The sequence below is a fragment of the Schistocerca piceifrons genome, chromosome X, assembly GCF_021461385.2.
Source record: "Schistocerca piceifrons isolate TAMUIC-IGC-003096 chromosome X, iqSchPice1.1, whole genome shotgun sequence".
Lineage (NCBI taxonomy): Eukaryota > Metazoa > Arthropoda > Insecta > Orthoptera > Acrididae > Schistocerca > Schistocerca piceifrons.
Window position 1 is genome coordinate 674,348,523 of NC_060149.1, and position 15,908 is coordinate 674,364,430.

The 15,908-nt window shown below is 39.6% G+C and overlaps 1 long non-coding RNA gene across 2 annotated transcripts in view; it reads right to left on the minus strand.

Moving 5' to 3' along the window:
• The window catches only part of LOC124722929, an 83,997-nt gene extending 68,841 nt beyond the window's left edge, over positions 1-15,156 (minus strand). Inside the window, exon 1 of one of the 2 annotated variants that reach the window (XR_007006464.1) lies at positions 15,066-15,156. This is a non-coding gene — a long non-coding RNA (uncharacterized LOC124722929). Of the gene's footprint in view, positions 1-14,785; positions 14,905-15,065 lie in introns of those variants that run through there. The other variant, XR_007006465.1, reaches the window with a different exon arrangement.
• Between the last annotated feature and the right edge of the window lie 752 nt (positions 15,157-15,908).

The window sequence follows — 15,908 nt, forward strand, 5'->3', positions numbered from 1 at the left end:
GCATTCCGTGTCTCGTAAAGTGCTTTCTTTCCAGGTCATTTAGGGTGAGAAAAACAGCATTTAAAGTTGATTGACATATCTTTTTGTAAGCTTTGTGGATATCTGTTTACACATGATGATTCAGTAAGGTCGTGCCTATGTGGTATGCCTAGCACAATTATTTACTGATGCCCAAATGTACAAAGTGTGTCTCTTAATACTCTTGTTGCTACTTTCAGTTCATTTCTATATAAATCATTTACACTGCCTACTATCACAATACACCAGTTTTGTGATAACCAATTACTGTTTTTATGGTCCTTCAGTATTTCCTGTAATCCTGGTCCAAGTTTCACCACACTTGTCACATTGAGGTCTTCTAGGTAACAACGAATTTCTGCTATTCCTCTGCTATGGCTGTCAGAAAGCAACACTATACTAAAACTTTTTGGTAACCCTTTGTTTACATTGTTGCACTGCTTGTTTACCTTCATTTTGTGACAGTTCGTTTCTCAAGCTGTAGTTCGACATAATTCGTTTCCAGTTCAGTGCCTAAGGGTAGATACTGAAAACCGTTTTTTAAGGGTAACTGGAATTCGTTTGAATTAAGTTTGGGTTTTGAATAATCCTTTGGTTTGTTGTAGGTTTGGGATTTTCCAAGTTCTTTTTGTGATGGTGTAGATAGGCACTTCACTGTATTTTCCAGCAGCTTAACATGTTCTTTTGTGTCTCTCAAGTCTTTCTGCAATGCTTCTAGCACTTTTAGTTCATGGTTAGAACAGCACATTTCAATTGCATTATTCTAACACCATTTAGCACTATTTTGTTGCATAATATGCAGTTTACGGATGCTAAATACTTGCGATTTACGAAATGATATTCTATTATGTCTACACAGATCACATTCTTAAAAGTATTTTTTTGTGTGCATGGCTTCCTCCAATGGTAGTGTTCATTATTATGGTCACTGAATCCTGTACTGGATACTTTTAATTGAATCACTTCTTACACGAACACTAGTCCATGCCTACTGATTTTGAGAAAAACTGAAACAAGTATGTTTGTTTCTCGGAGTATTCCTTTTCCTTTCTCAGTTCAATTTTACTTTGTAAGTTTGTTTCTGGCGATATCCCGACACCATTTTTCAAAGATGTTATGATTAGATTACATAATGGTTTTAATATTTAAAGTGGGTTAAAATGTGTTGTTCCTAAAATCAGTTGCTTTCCACAAATGCAATTCTGTGCTACTCATCAGTTTATATTAAAATTCATTGATTTTAATACCAAAACTGTTATTGTAAGGCTACATAACGGGTTCTCAATATTAACTTTATTGTTCCTGAATACCAAAACTTATTTTAAATTTACATAACAGATTATGAACACCAACTTTTAACTATCAAACACAGTCATAGCAAGATTGGTGAAATATTGCTTGTGCCCATATTTCTTATTCATTGTCATACTCTTTCCTGTTTACTGAAGGTCAGTTGTAAAATGTTCTATAAAAAGAATATGTGCTCTTCATGGATATATGACTCCAAATTCTTGAAGCCAGCTATTTTCTTGTCAATGGAACATAGTTTTCATATGCTGCGGCTGTTGGCAGAGTTACTGTTGTGTACAAAATAAATAAGTAAATGATAAGGGTGCCTCACTATATGAGCAATTTTGCTATCAAATTCCCACTACTCACATTTGTATTCATATTCCATGAATTCTCACTCACTGAAAGACTGTTTCTTACTTTTGAGGAGTACTCTGCTGTTTGTTGTTTCTGAAGACAATGCATTATGTTTGTAATATTTTGGTCATAATTTTGTAGGCTGTGATAGAGTTTGTAAAAAAAAAAGGTAGTATTTTTGTAAGATACTTGCAGTAGCTGCAAGTTCTACAAACTGCATGATGGTATAAATCCCACCAACAGCCCGAATTTTCTTCTTTATCACTGCAAAGTCCCATTCAGAACAAGAACAAATGGCCTTGGACCAAGGAAATAATGATTGTGAAAAATACTCAGACACTGCATTTAATATAAGGAACCTTACCATAGTATTATTCTTATTCTGCTATGGGTAGCCATCTGAAAATTGATGAAGGTATTTTATGTTTGGTGGCAAATCATTTCATAAGCAATCCAGCAGAGAAGTACAGACTTCATCAGGACCTTTTAGTGACACCTTCATTATAAATATGCAATTTTGCATGCCCCATTTTGATGCAATGGGTTTTTAACACACTAACATTAATTTGCAAAAGTAAAACACTTCTTGAGCTGGTATGGTAGGAATGGACAGATTCTTCATACAATCAGTGATAACACATGCAACACCATGCTCTTTTGGACATACTTCTTTCACTTCACAAATATGATTAAACATTTTGAAGCCCAATGTTTATGAACCATCAGTTCTGCAGCAGTACCGATCTTGGCTTTTTCACCCAGTGTCTTGGTTTATAATTTATTTTTATGCCCTTCACAAGTTCCACATGTGTCAACTTGGGGATGACCACATGCAATTGAAAACCATTATTTTAATATTTTCAGGAAAAATTCATACTTGATATAACTTTCTTGAGGGTGCCATATTTTGAATTGCTCAAGCATGATTTCGACATTCAGTTGACTGTTTAAACCACACTGTTCTCTTGTGTCATAGTGAGTAATTTTTTGGGGATATGAATTTGATCCATAGGGGACTTTCCACAATCAAGTAGATTGCTTATCCTCCCGACACTCTGTGTTTTGACTCACTGGGTACTTCTGATCGTCCAGAGCTGTAAGCAAAGAAATACTGAAAGTTGCTGCATCTTGGTTTGCTGTTACCTCCTTCTGGTACTCTTCCTCCCCCTCTAGAATTATTATCTACAGAAGTAAACATTTGAAGATATGAATCCTGTGCATTCTCTGTCATGCCATAAAATATTTCATTTCTCTCCTCTTTAAGAATTCTTCCAAAGCAGTTTATACAACATCTAGAAAAATATACAATAAATTATTAGTTTACTATTTTAATTATGCATAATCTTCCATTACCATGACATTACTTCTCAGCCACATTTGCACTTAGAATATTTTGTAAATATTGGGGAGAGAGAAATCAGCAAGTTGGCATTTTGTATATTTTCATTCAATAATGCCGTATGGAATAATTTTCTGCGCAACACATCTTTAGGAAAGAAAGCTTTCATTGCAAAAAAACGTACTGTAAGAATAGTATGTTGTGTTCACCCACGATCATCTTTAAGACATCTGTTTAAGGAGTTGGGCACTCTTCCTATTGCTTCATAGTGTATTTATTCCCTCATGAAGTTTGTTGTAAATAATCTACTACAGTTCAAGAGGAACAATGAGATACATATTACAATACCAGAAGGAAAGTGACATTCATTACTCCACATTAAGATTGTCTTTAGCACAAAAAGGGCTGCACAATGCTGCAGCAAGAATTTTTATCACTTATCCAGTGATATAAAATGACACAGTAAAATAAAATTCGTTAAACTGCAAAAGTTCCTCCTCGATGACTTATATTCGGTAGAAGTATTTCTATTACTGTAATGTGTAGAAGGTGGTGGATAGGAATTACTTACACACATCTTAATATTGTTTCTTTTTGTAAAAAAAGAAGTTAATTTGTGACATGAATGTACAATGACTCGTTCCATATCATTATGATCTCTCGTGCAAAATGGTCCATGGAACTTGCAGTCTTTTTCTTTGGAACTAACTTTATACTGTAGTTTTTGTGAACCAAACCTTTAATTTGCAATCTTTTTATCATTTCACATTCCTGCATTGGTGGGGCTTACTTCAAAAAAGTTCTTCCTGTTCTGATCATATGGCTGTGGATCTACTTCAAACACTCTTTTCCTCCGTGGCTGCACATTTTACTAAGGACTTATATATGTGTTTCATTAATAAATCTATACTCTATGGCAGTAAAACTTCATATAACTACAAGCACTGTTTCTCGTAATTAGATAGATAGATAGATAAATAAGTACTTTCATCAAACTGTTGATACTGGAGGAATTCCTTACATTGTTCTCAAGAGACAACTCTTTTTATCACTGTATACCTACAGAACATGTTGTCAAATTTGTATAGTAAACATGCGGTTTTTCAGGAAAATGTAGGCAGCAAAACAAACATTTTTAGCAGTATTTGGAATTTTTGTGCAAATCGTTTTGTATCCTACTGTTATTTGAAATAATGATCTGAACTGAAATAAAATTTTAAAGTTAAGTTAGGACTGAATGGGGTATACTAGTTATTGGAAACAGTAGCCTGTCGCTAGATTAATTCTCATTACAATGTATTTAATTTGTGGATTGTCAATTGTACCCTTTAAGCAGGGCATGAGTGGATGCCCTCAAGAGCACGAGAAATGGCCGCCAGCTCTGCAGTGAAAACATTGCAGCCGTCTGGCAAAGAGTACTGTTCATTATGTCCTCCATGAACATACACGAAGCCAATGTGACCATCAGGCATCAAGCCGTCAGTGTAAACCACTTCATGCTCCCGGTACATGTCAAGAATCGAGAGGAACAGACAGCAGAGAGCTGCGGGGTAAACTGAGTCCTTAGGGCCATGTGAAAGATCCAGGTGAAGCTTCAGCCTAGGTGTACACTGTGGAGGTGTATGTGAATAGACCTCGAGTATAGGTGGTAAAGGCAAGACTTCTGACAGAAGAGATTGGACACAAACCGTAATCTTAAGCCCTGAGCTGGGCCTCTGATGCGGGAGATGAACTGTCGAGGATGGGAAAAGGAGACGGTAATTCGGATGCTCAGGATAACTATGAATGTGTGCAATGTAAATGGCGAGCAATTGTGCACACCTAACCTTCAATGCACAGTGATGCACTGGGTTGAGGAAACACAATTCTGAGGCCACCAGCGAACCATAAACCAGACTCCCACAGTCAAGGCAGGGTTGAACAAGGAGTCTGTAGAGCTGCAGCAACGTAGAGGGATCTGCACCCCAGTTGGTGTTGTTAAGGCAGTGGAGAGTATTGAGGTGCTGCCAGCACTTCTGCTTCAGCTGACAAAGGTGAGGAAGCCACGTCAATCGGATGTTGAAAAACAGTCCCAAAAATCGATGAGTGTCCACTACAGTGAGTGGTTTGTCTGGATGAATGGTACGACACCGACAGAAGCGCATGACACGACTTCGTGGCTGGAACCTGGAAGCCGTGGGCTAGAGCCCATGACTGCACCTTGTGGGTGGCTCCCTGTAGGTGCCGTTCGGCAGCACCAGTACTGGAGTAGCAATACGAAATGCAGAAGGTGTCTGCATACAGGGAAGGTGAGACTGTTGGCCTGACAGCTGCTGCTAGACCATTAATGGCCACTAAAAATAGAGATACACTCAATACAGAACCCTGTGGGACACCATTCTCCTGGATGTGGTGGGAACTATGGGAGGCACCAACTTGGTAATGGAAAATATGGAGCGATAGGAAATTTTAGATAAAAACTGGGAGCAGGCCCCGGAGACCATACTCATATAATGTGGCATGGGTATGCCGTTGCCATGTAATTTCATAAGCTTTTCGTAAATAAAAAGAGACAGCAACCAGGTCTGGTAAAGGCTGTTCAGATGGCAGGCTCGAGGGAAACTAGATTATCAATCGTAGAGCAACCCTGGCAGAAACTGTCCTGGCATGGAGCCAGTAGGCCACATGACTCCGGGACCCAACACAACTGCCGACTTACCATACGTACCAGCTTACAAAGAATGTTGGTGAGGCTGATGGGCCGATAGCTATCTACATCAAGCGGCTTTTTACCATGTGTGAGCTCTGGAATGATGGTGCTCTCCTGCCATTGTGATGGTTGGTTGGTTTAAAGGCGGGAGATGGGACCAAACTATGAGGTAATCGGTCCCTTGTTCCTAATAAAACAATGCCAAAAGTGAGAGAATAAAAGAGATGAAACATATAACACAAAATGGAAAGAAAGGAAAAGCCACAAGAATGAAGGGAAGGCAACGAACACTAAAAGTAAAAAAAAAAGAGGCCAAGAAAACAACAGAGACGCTAGAAACAGAAGAGAGTAAAACATGAAAGCAGATTACAGTGGCTGGCCAACCACGAGGATAAAAAGGGAAAGCCAGCCACTCTGCAACACATTAAAACCTCCACCCTTAAAGCACTAGGGTGGAGGACACAGAGGGACAAAGAACGTGCGCTGAAACCTACATAGAAGTATAAAACCCACTCCCCCGGATAAAATGTAAAACTAAAGCTGCTGTGGAGGCATTGTCACCCAATACTGAAGGCAGGGTGCTTGGAAAGTTAAAAGTCTGCCACAGAGCGGCTAAAAGTGGGCAGTCCAGCAAGAGGTGAACGACTGTCATTTGGGAGCCAAAGCGATACTGAGGTGTGTCCTCGCGACGGAGGGTAGCGATGGTAGCACTGGTCGATAGCTTGTAGGCTGTTCAATGAGTCAGTACACAGAAGAAATGACTCACCAGGGCATGAGCGGATGTACTCAAGAGCATGAGATATAGCTGCCAGCTCTGCAGTGAAAACACTGCAGCCAACTGACAAGGAGTGCTGCTCAATATGTCCTCCATGAACATATGTGAAGCCTACGTGACCATCAGCCATTGAGCCGCTGGTGTAAACCACTTCAGAGCCCCGAAACATGTCAAGAATCAAGAGGAAGTGACAGCAGACAGTGGCGGGGGTTAACGGAGTCCTTATGGCCATGCTAAAGGTCCAGACAAAGCTGGACCGTAAGTAGAGGTGATAAAGGGAAGGACTCCAGTTCAGAGAGAGGGGACCACACAATAACCTCAATCGTTAGCCCCGATCTGGACCGCCAATGCGGGAGATGGACTGCCGCAGGCAGGAAAAGTAGACGGTAATTCGAATGCTCAGGGGAACTACAAATGTGTGCTGCGTAACTGGCGAGCAGTTGTACATGTCTGATCTGCAATGGAGGGAACCAGCCTCCACCAGTACACTAGTCACCGGATTCATCCTAAAAGCTCCTGTCACTAATTGAACCCTACAGTGGTGCACAGGGTTGAGTAAATGCAATGCTGAAGGCACTGCCGAAACATAAACCACACTCCCAAAGTCAATTCGGTATTGGACAAGGGCTCTGTAGAGCCGCAGCAGCGTACAGCGATCTGCACCGCAATTGGTGTTGCTGAGGCAACGAAAGGCATTGAGGTGCTGCCAGCACTTCTGCTTAAGCTGATGAAGATGAGGAAGATGAGGGAGCCGCTGTTGTAGCAGCGGCGTAAGACGTCATACGTACAGGATGCAGGTGTCGAATTTTCTCTTAGCACAGTGTAGGTCAGTCGGTCTAGGGTCTTTTACTCCATGATTTTCCTTTCTTTCTGGAGAATCCTGCAGTCAGGCGAGCAAGGTGAATGGTGCTCTCCACAGCTGACACAGATGAGAGGTGAAACACATGGAGTATTGGGATGTGATGGGCGTCCGCAATCTCGGCATGTGACGCTAGAAGTACAGTGGGAAGACATATGGCCAAATTTCCAGCACTTACAGCACCGCATCAGGGGAGGGATATAGGGCTTTACATCACACCAGTAGCCCATCACCTTGCCAAGATGAAGGCACCGGTGGCAACCTGATTATCCTTCGGACCATGGTGGACACGCTGGACGAAATGTACACCTCGCCACTCTAAATTGGCGCACAGCTCATTGTCAGACTGCAAAAGAAGGTCTCTGTAAAATATTATACCCTGGACCATATTTAAGCTCTTATGGGACGTGATAGTTACAGAAACATCCCCAGCTTGTCACAAGCGAGTAACTCCTGTAACTGGGCAGAGGATGCTGTTTTGATCAAGAATGACCCAGATTTCATTTTGGACAAGCCTTCCACCTCCCAAACTTGTCCTCTAAAAAAGAAAAATTACATATATCAAATAATAACGAGAAAATTCAAATTTTGACCTTAGTTTCCCAAAGCTGGTCTATCAAAAAGACTACGGAAGAATTTTGTGTTTCAGAAAGAATGGTAAGGAAGGCTAGAAAGTTAAAAGCTGAACAGGGAATATTGGCACAGCCCAAAGGTAAATGTGGGAAAAAGCTTTCTGAGAATGTGAAGGCAAGTCATAGAACATTTTTATGATGAAGAGTTTAGTCAGATTTGTCCAGGAAATAAAAGGACTGTATTACTGTTTGGATAGATGGAGAAAACATTAAAAAACAGAAATACTTATTACTGAGCAACTTAAAAGAAATGTTTGTTGCGTACCGCAATAAAAATGGACTGGAAATTGGATTTTCCAAATTTTGTGAATGAAAGACTGTGACGGTGGGCACAGCTCGTTCACATTCAGTTTGTGTCTGCACAATACATCAAAATGTGAAACTAATGTTGGCACATAGCCCAATAAAAGAAGATTACAAAATTTTACTGAGCAAAATTGTCTAATTAGGGAACAAAAGATTGCATGCTTCATCACTGTGAAGTATGTCCAGGAACAGAAGCTCTAAATGAATATTTGGAAAGTGGTTTTGCAGATATTGATCCTGAGGATACAATTCAGGTCAAACAATGGACTCACACTGATAAAGATACACTTGAAACCAGAGAAATGACAGTTGAAGAATTCATTGAACTATTAGTTACAAAACTGTTGGCCCTTTCTTCTCACCACTGCATTGCAAAGCATCAGAGCAAGCATTTGCAGTTCACTAAAGAAGGTCTCAAACCAGGAGAATTGATTATATTAATGGATTTTGCAGAAAATTACTCCTTTATTGTCCAAGACACAGTGCAGGGATTCCGTTGGGGAAAATAGTCAAGCTACAATACATCCATTTGTCATTTACTACAAAGGTAATAAAGACCTGAAGAGTGTCAGCTACTGTATAATCAATGATTGCCTCCGACATGACACAGTTGCAGTGCACGTGTTTGTAATGTACTTGATCATATCCCTTAAGTGCATTTTTAAAGAAATTAAGCATATTCATTATTTTAGTGACGGTTCTGCAGCACAGTACAAAAATTTTAAGAGCTTCTTAAATCTTTGCCATCATCAAAAAGATTTTAGCATTACTGCAGAATGGAATCTTTTTGGAACAAGCCATCGGAAATCACCATATGATGGAATTGGGGACACAGTTAAGCATTTAGCAGCAAGAGCTATACTTCAACGCCCAATTGACAACCAAATCTTAACACCAACTGATCTGATTGAATATTTTTAAAAAATAAAAAATAAAAAAAATCATGGTACTGAATTTATTTATATTAAAAAAGAAATTATTGAAGAGGCAAAAATTGATCAAGAGAAATGATTTGAGGATGGATGTACAGTGTCTGGTACAAGAGACCATCACCATTTTGTGCCAATTGATGAAAAACGACTTAAGATTCACAGAGTATCAAGCGATACAATGTCCTTTATAGCAGATGTTAACCGACACGCTAAAGTTGCTACTAAACGTGTTGCCATTACGTGTGGCCAGTACGTCGCTTGTGTTTATGTTGGAAACTGGTGGATAGGAAATATCTGAAGTTTAATGTGAAGAAAGAAATGCCTTGATTAATTTCATGCATCCTCATGGAGGTGCTCAATCATTTCATTGGCTTACCAGAAGAGACATATGCTGGATCCCAGAACAACAGGTAATTGCAGTCATACCAGCCCCAGCTGCTTCAATGATGGGGTCGCAATACAGTTTGCCAGAAGCAATAGTTTTGGACATCAGCAAAAAATTTAAAACATTTAACAATTGAAGAATTCTGTATTATGGCTAGGGAACCACAGAGAGACCCAAAAAAGGCTTGGGAACCTGCTAGATACTCACATTCATACTTGGGAACCTGCTAGATATTCGCATTCCGGCTTGGGAACCTGCAGTAAAGAAACCCACCCATGGCTGACCTTGCATGGCTAACGGGCGTGGCCCCTTGGTGATGGGGTTACCAGTCTTGAGATTGGTAGTGGCATAGCCACCATGGACCAACACAAGGATTTTCCGAATTACCAAAAAGGTCAATAGTTTAGGCAAATTTTTTGCACCTTACCCAAGGAGACACCAAAATAAAAATAGGTTTTCCTAATAGAATGAAAATGTGCTCTGTTGAATGGCGTTAATGAATGTAATGTGGTAGTTGTCCATTTTGAGATACATGACTTTGAACATGGATATGTTTTGATACATTCAGGTTTTTAGCAAATTTACATGATGGTAGTACAGTAATTAAACACACAAGCCAGGCCAAAATTTGTGATATACTAAACACCCAGACAGACAGTAGTTTGGCAAAACACCAGGTCCATAGCGCACTTTCTCCACTACTTATGCCTCGTTAAACTATGGGGGCAAATTTTCCGCGACACGATTTGTTGCCCTCTTTAAACTCAGATTATGCGAAATGCATTGCTTTCTGAACTCTACTTGCAACATTTGCGTGTAGAGCACACGAAGTTGTACCACTATACCCAGTAGCAAGAGTCTAGCTCTTACATTAGGAACAGTGGAATGCCAAACTTGATGATTTCTTCACAACTTTTCGGTCTCTGTAAAAGTGGTCTTTACAAAAATGGCTCTAGCACATCAACCAAGTTACAGGTGAGCCTGAAACTTTGCATAAGGTCATGTAGGGCCCTCAGGTACATCCTGTACAAATTTCATCAAACTGAAGATGGTCGAGCTGGGATCATCATCTAAATTGGGATACTTGACATGGAATGACCGTTCTGATGAATTTTAAGCAACTCAACCAAAACGTATACTTGACTTATAATCATCAGTGGGTGGGCCAAGAAGCTCTTTACTTAAGAGTATTGCTTGGCTGAGAACCAATTATTTGCTTTACGTTAGCTTGTCGAATACCTTCACACCATAGCATATAATTTTGCTGTAATACCTAGACAATGAAGTTAAGTTTACACATCAATAATATTTGTGTTTTGTATTGAGATAATGCACAACAAAGTTTAGCTTCAACTGATTTTTCCTGACCACACTACACTTTGACTAAAATAACTGTCACTGATGTTTTGGTTTGTCTAGTGGCAGGGGCTAGGAGTCAGCTGACTGCTGTTCTTTCTTGGCACCCACATGCCCTTTATATTGACTGATTTTTAGGCACCACCCAAATTTTCCAGGTACAGTAAAATGTATGGGAAGGGGAGAGCCAACTGCCACCCCCACTAATTTACTACCCACTGCCACTTATGATAACAACAACCTGGAAGTATGTTTTTACCCATTTGCAGAACATGTGCAGCTATTGCTTGCCTTAGTACAAGGAATGTTTTATACATCCAACAACCCTGTTGCTACCATAGTTGTTTGTCAGTCACAAAGTTATTTTAATTAAAATTGAGAAGAAAACATAATAATGCAATAATTTACCCCTAAATCTGCCAATTGCTCAGGAAAGCATTCAAAAATAGCTACAAAAACTTGCTATTGTTTGTCCACTAATATAAAGTATCTGACAGTTAACCCAATTTTAAATCAGAAATGAAATTGTGTCTTCTGAACAACTGCTGCTTGGTAGGTAGGTATTTAATTAAAACTTGTAGCACAGAAGATTAAAATGAATACTTCTCTCATTAAGATGGAGATGTAAATATTGCTTAACAGTAACATGAGCAACGACAGACTAATATGTTCACCTGCTATTATTACTTTTAAGCCATTGAGCTAGTTGGTAATTGGTAAATGGCTAGCATATACCCATAAAGATAAGGAAGACACAAACTTAAAGAGTATACAACCAATGCAATCTACACAATTTTGATAGAAACAGGCCATCAGTACTTGAAACATGGTGTTATTTTTAACTAATCGCACAAAATATACATCACAAGAATAAAATCATAGTATATAAGGGATCTACTGCTCAAACTTTTACAGAAGGTATACTGGCAAAACCGGAAGTTTATTTCACCCAACAGCTTTGATTAATGATGTCATCAAGGTGGTGTAAACACCCGTTTCAAGCAAATACAATATTGCTATCATGACATCACCCATGACACCCACAAAAGCAAACATTGATAACTTGTGAAATAATTAATTGCAACAACATAAGTAAACTAACGAGGCAACCACAGGAAGAAGGGGGCTTAGGGCAGGGAACAAACTAAATATACAACAGTAAGAATAACGACACCATTCCAAAAAAATCAAACACAAAAAATTCTTAAAATTAAAAAAATTGGAATTGTAAATTTTGTCTGACCTATACAGCTCAAACGAAGACCACAATATCAGTAACCCAACAACTCAAAAACACAGTACCACAAATTTCGCTTTACCTAATTAACTCAAACAAAGCCTTCAATACCAGGAACCCACATACGAGTCAAACTTGGTATTGCAAATTTCACTTGACCTAACGAGCTGAAATTACAACCAAGATACCATGAACTCCCCCAGAATTTCAAACGCAATACCACACTTTCATTTGACCTATATAGCAGCGAAAACAAAGCCCGAAGTAAAAACACTAATTCTCAAATAAATTATTCAAATCTTCACTTATCTAAAATGAAGTTCATAGCATTAAAAATGACACCTCACCTCACTCATGTAACTAATATAAAAGATGTAATCTAATCAACAATGGTAAACCAATACCCATGATACCTACCAATCACAATTCAACAGTTACCAAACATTAATGAGCAAAACCCCAATATTCATGAAACCCTGCACCATCACAGATTCTGATCAACTATAAATTCACATGGGAGAAAAAACATATGCACATAAAATACTTTGCCCCCTCCCCACAATCTCACAAAAACCTAGGAAGAGAAAACTGCCATCAATCCAAAGAACTGTAGGAATTTTAGTGTAGACAACTTATCTCCAACCATTGCAACAAGGAATAGCCCGCTCAAATTACTATACCATACCCATGGATGAAAAGATAGAAAAATAATATTAATTTTCCAACCATAAAAAAACACTGCACTAATAATTCCAAACAGAAAAATGAATCCATGAGCCAGAATATGCCAAATCAAAGTAACAGACTTGCAAACTGCCACAAATTCTTCCAATAACAACCTGAAACACTCAATTCTCAGTATCAAACGAATAACTAACAAACATAGATCCAGCCCAAGAGTGTGTCATCAAATACTACAATACACCATCTACAAACACAAACCGAATCAAAACCACCACACCCCGTCACGTCATCACACACCACAGCACAGTTACATTGTTGATCAAAACAGATGGATCGAATTGCAAATCTCACTGAACCTAGTGTGTTCACCTCATTCACACCCACACTAACAATCTCCAAAGCAAATGTTTCAACTGCATAGACACTGTTCCACACAATAGTAGAAACTCTATGCACAGCCTCATCAGAAGTTAATCTATAGGCATAAACTTAGACCAGGCTGGACCGAGTAAATAGTTGTAAGAGGAACACTGTACTGCCATAGTTATTAGAATAGCATACTGCTGTAATATTCTAGAATGAGTATAACAGGTGCCAGAGTCTCTGGTCATACTATCTGTTGAAATATAGTCTTGCTTGAAATGAGACTACTTACTGCTGTGGCATATAGCAGTTGAGGTACAATCACTGCCTGATTGAGTGACCCAAAACAGAAACACTACCACCATCAGCAGCAGCAGCATTAATACATAAGCCTGTGGGCATAACCATATACCAGCCCCCAGGCAGAAAATAAAACTGAGATGATGATAGCCAAATGGCAAGTACACGTCAATCAATTGTCTATAAAGCATTATTCCTGTTAGAACCTTCGTTCTCTCATATAAGAGAGAGAGAGAGAGAGAGAGAGAGAGAGAGAGAGAGAGAGAGAACAAACTTAAAAGTGTCAGTATTGCCTGACTTACCCTTACTGATTTGCCTATGATGTCACTACCTACACACGGCGACAAACACGAAAATACGTACAAATAAGACAATCACATCTCCCTCCAAAAATACAATCAAACTAACGGGGCAGCCGCGAGAAATTGGGGGTTTTACGGAGGGGACAAGCTAAATATAACAATAAAAAAAAAAAGACACCACGATCCCAAAACACAAAAATGACGAAAAAAAAATTACGAACCAGACACTTCCCTTGGTATAAAATTGATAACTGAACGATTTGGTGACTCCTCCTCAGGGACAATGGTATACGTATTCTTACACTTACGTATCAATACATTTACTCCCCAATGGTACTCACGGCTTATAGTAAAGTGCGAGAATTTAACAGGCAGATTTTGCCTACGAATTTTCGTAATGTCAACAGTGACACACATCTAAACTTTTACCTTCTATTTCAGCGCATTGTTTTGCAATTGCAAATTTCCCCTATATATCATGTTCTGCATTCAACAAATATCATCATTACCCACTTTACTGGCTGTAAAAGTTGAACTGCATTACTTACAACTCAAAACGTTTAAATGACGAAGCCTTCCAATGACCACTACAATACTGTTCACAGAACAGCCGTATCCACCCTCTCATGTCACTATTACAAGGCAAAGTAACCACTAACTCGCACACAGCTTTGAAACTAAATCTGCAGATTATGATATGCCCCTATGCAACATTGCAATTGCGGATCCAATAAATACGCCAAAATAAATTATATGCACTTACGTTCTAAAGAAAAATTCTATTTTCTATCAGCAATCACTTTAACCGATGAACTTACTTAGCTCACAGATACTGAAATATATAGCACCTTTCCCACTTACTACTACATGTCGGTGTAGCATGCTGGATCTTGACGAAAACAATAACAAACCACAAACCTTCCTAACCCCCCAAAATTTCGTCTGTAACGTTAATACTCACAACGCCTTCAAACGCATGTGCAAACGTCCGTGAAGTATATCGCTTCCAATGTTTTACTGCTGGAACACTGTTGTACGAGATCTGCACCATACGACAAATTATTAATGTTGATACGACATGTAATTGAGAAACAAAATGTTAATGATAGATGCACCCATAAATGGGCTTGCAAACGATCAATATTTAGTGTAGTGGTGGGCAGGAACTCACTGTGGCCGTGGCAAATCTAATAAAGGATAAAAAAAAGTACGTGTAAACATAAGGAAAAGAAATATCTTACCACAGACAACCATATACAGAAAGGAAATCTCCGTAAAGACCTGTTGACGCGAACAGGGATGCGGGACCGGGTTACAGCAGTTCTGATAGATGGCACTGAGGTGCGAAACTACCCAGGCAGCAGGTAACTGCACTCGACACCGTGGCAAACCCAATTAAGGAAACATAAGCACGTGGAGACGTAAGGAAATGGAATACCTAAGCAAAGACAAACATATACAGACGGGAAATCTCCGTAAGGCCCTGTTGACGTGAACAGGGATGCGTGACGGGGTTACATCAGTTCTGTTAGATAACGCTGGATGGCGCTGGGGTGCGAAACTGCACGGGCCGCAGATAACTGCACACGAGCCCGTGGCAAAGCCAATAAAGGAAAAAAAACCCGTGGAGACGTAGGGAAATGGAATATCTAAGCACAGACAAACATATACAGACGGGAATTCTCTCTAAGGGCCTGTTGACGTGAACAGGGATGCGGCACGGGGTTACAGCAGTTCTGTTACTTGACGCTGGATGGCGCTGGGGTGACAAACTACCCGGGCAGTAGGTAACTGCACACGAGGCGGGGCAAATCCAATAAAAGAAAAAAAAGCACGTGGAGACGAAAGGAAACGGAATATCTAAGCACAGACATAGATATAGAGATAAGAATTCTCCGTAAGGGCCTGTAGACGCGAACAGGGATGCGGGACGGGGTTACAGCAGTTATGTTAGATGACGCTGGATGGCGTTGACGTGCAAAACATCCCGGGCAGCAGGTAACTGCACACAAGGCCGTGGCAAATCCAATAAAGGAAAAAAAGCACGTGAGACGTAGGGAAATGGAATATCTAAGCACAGACTA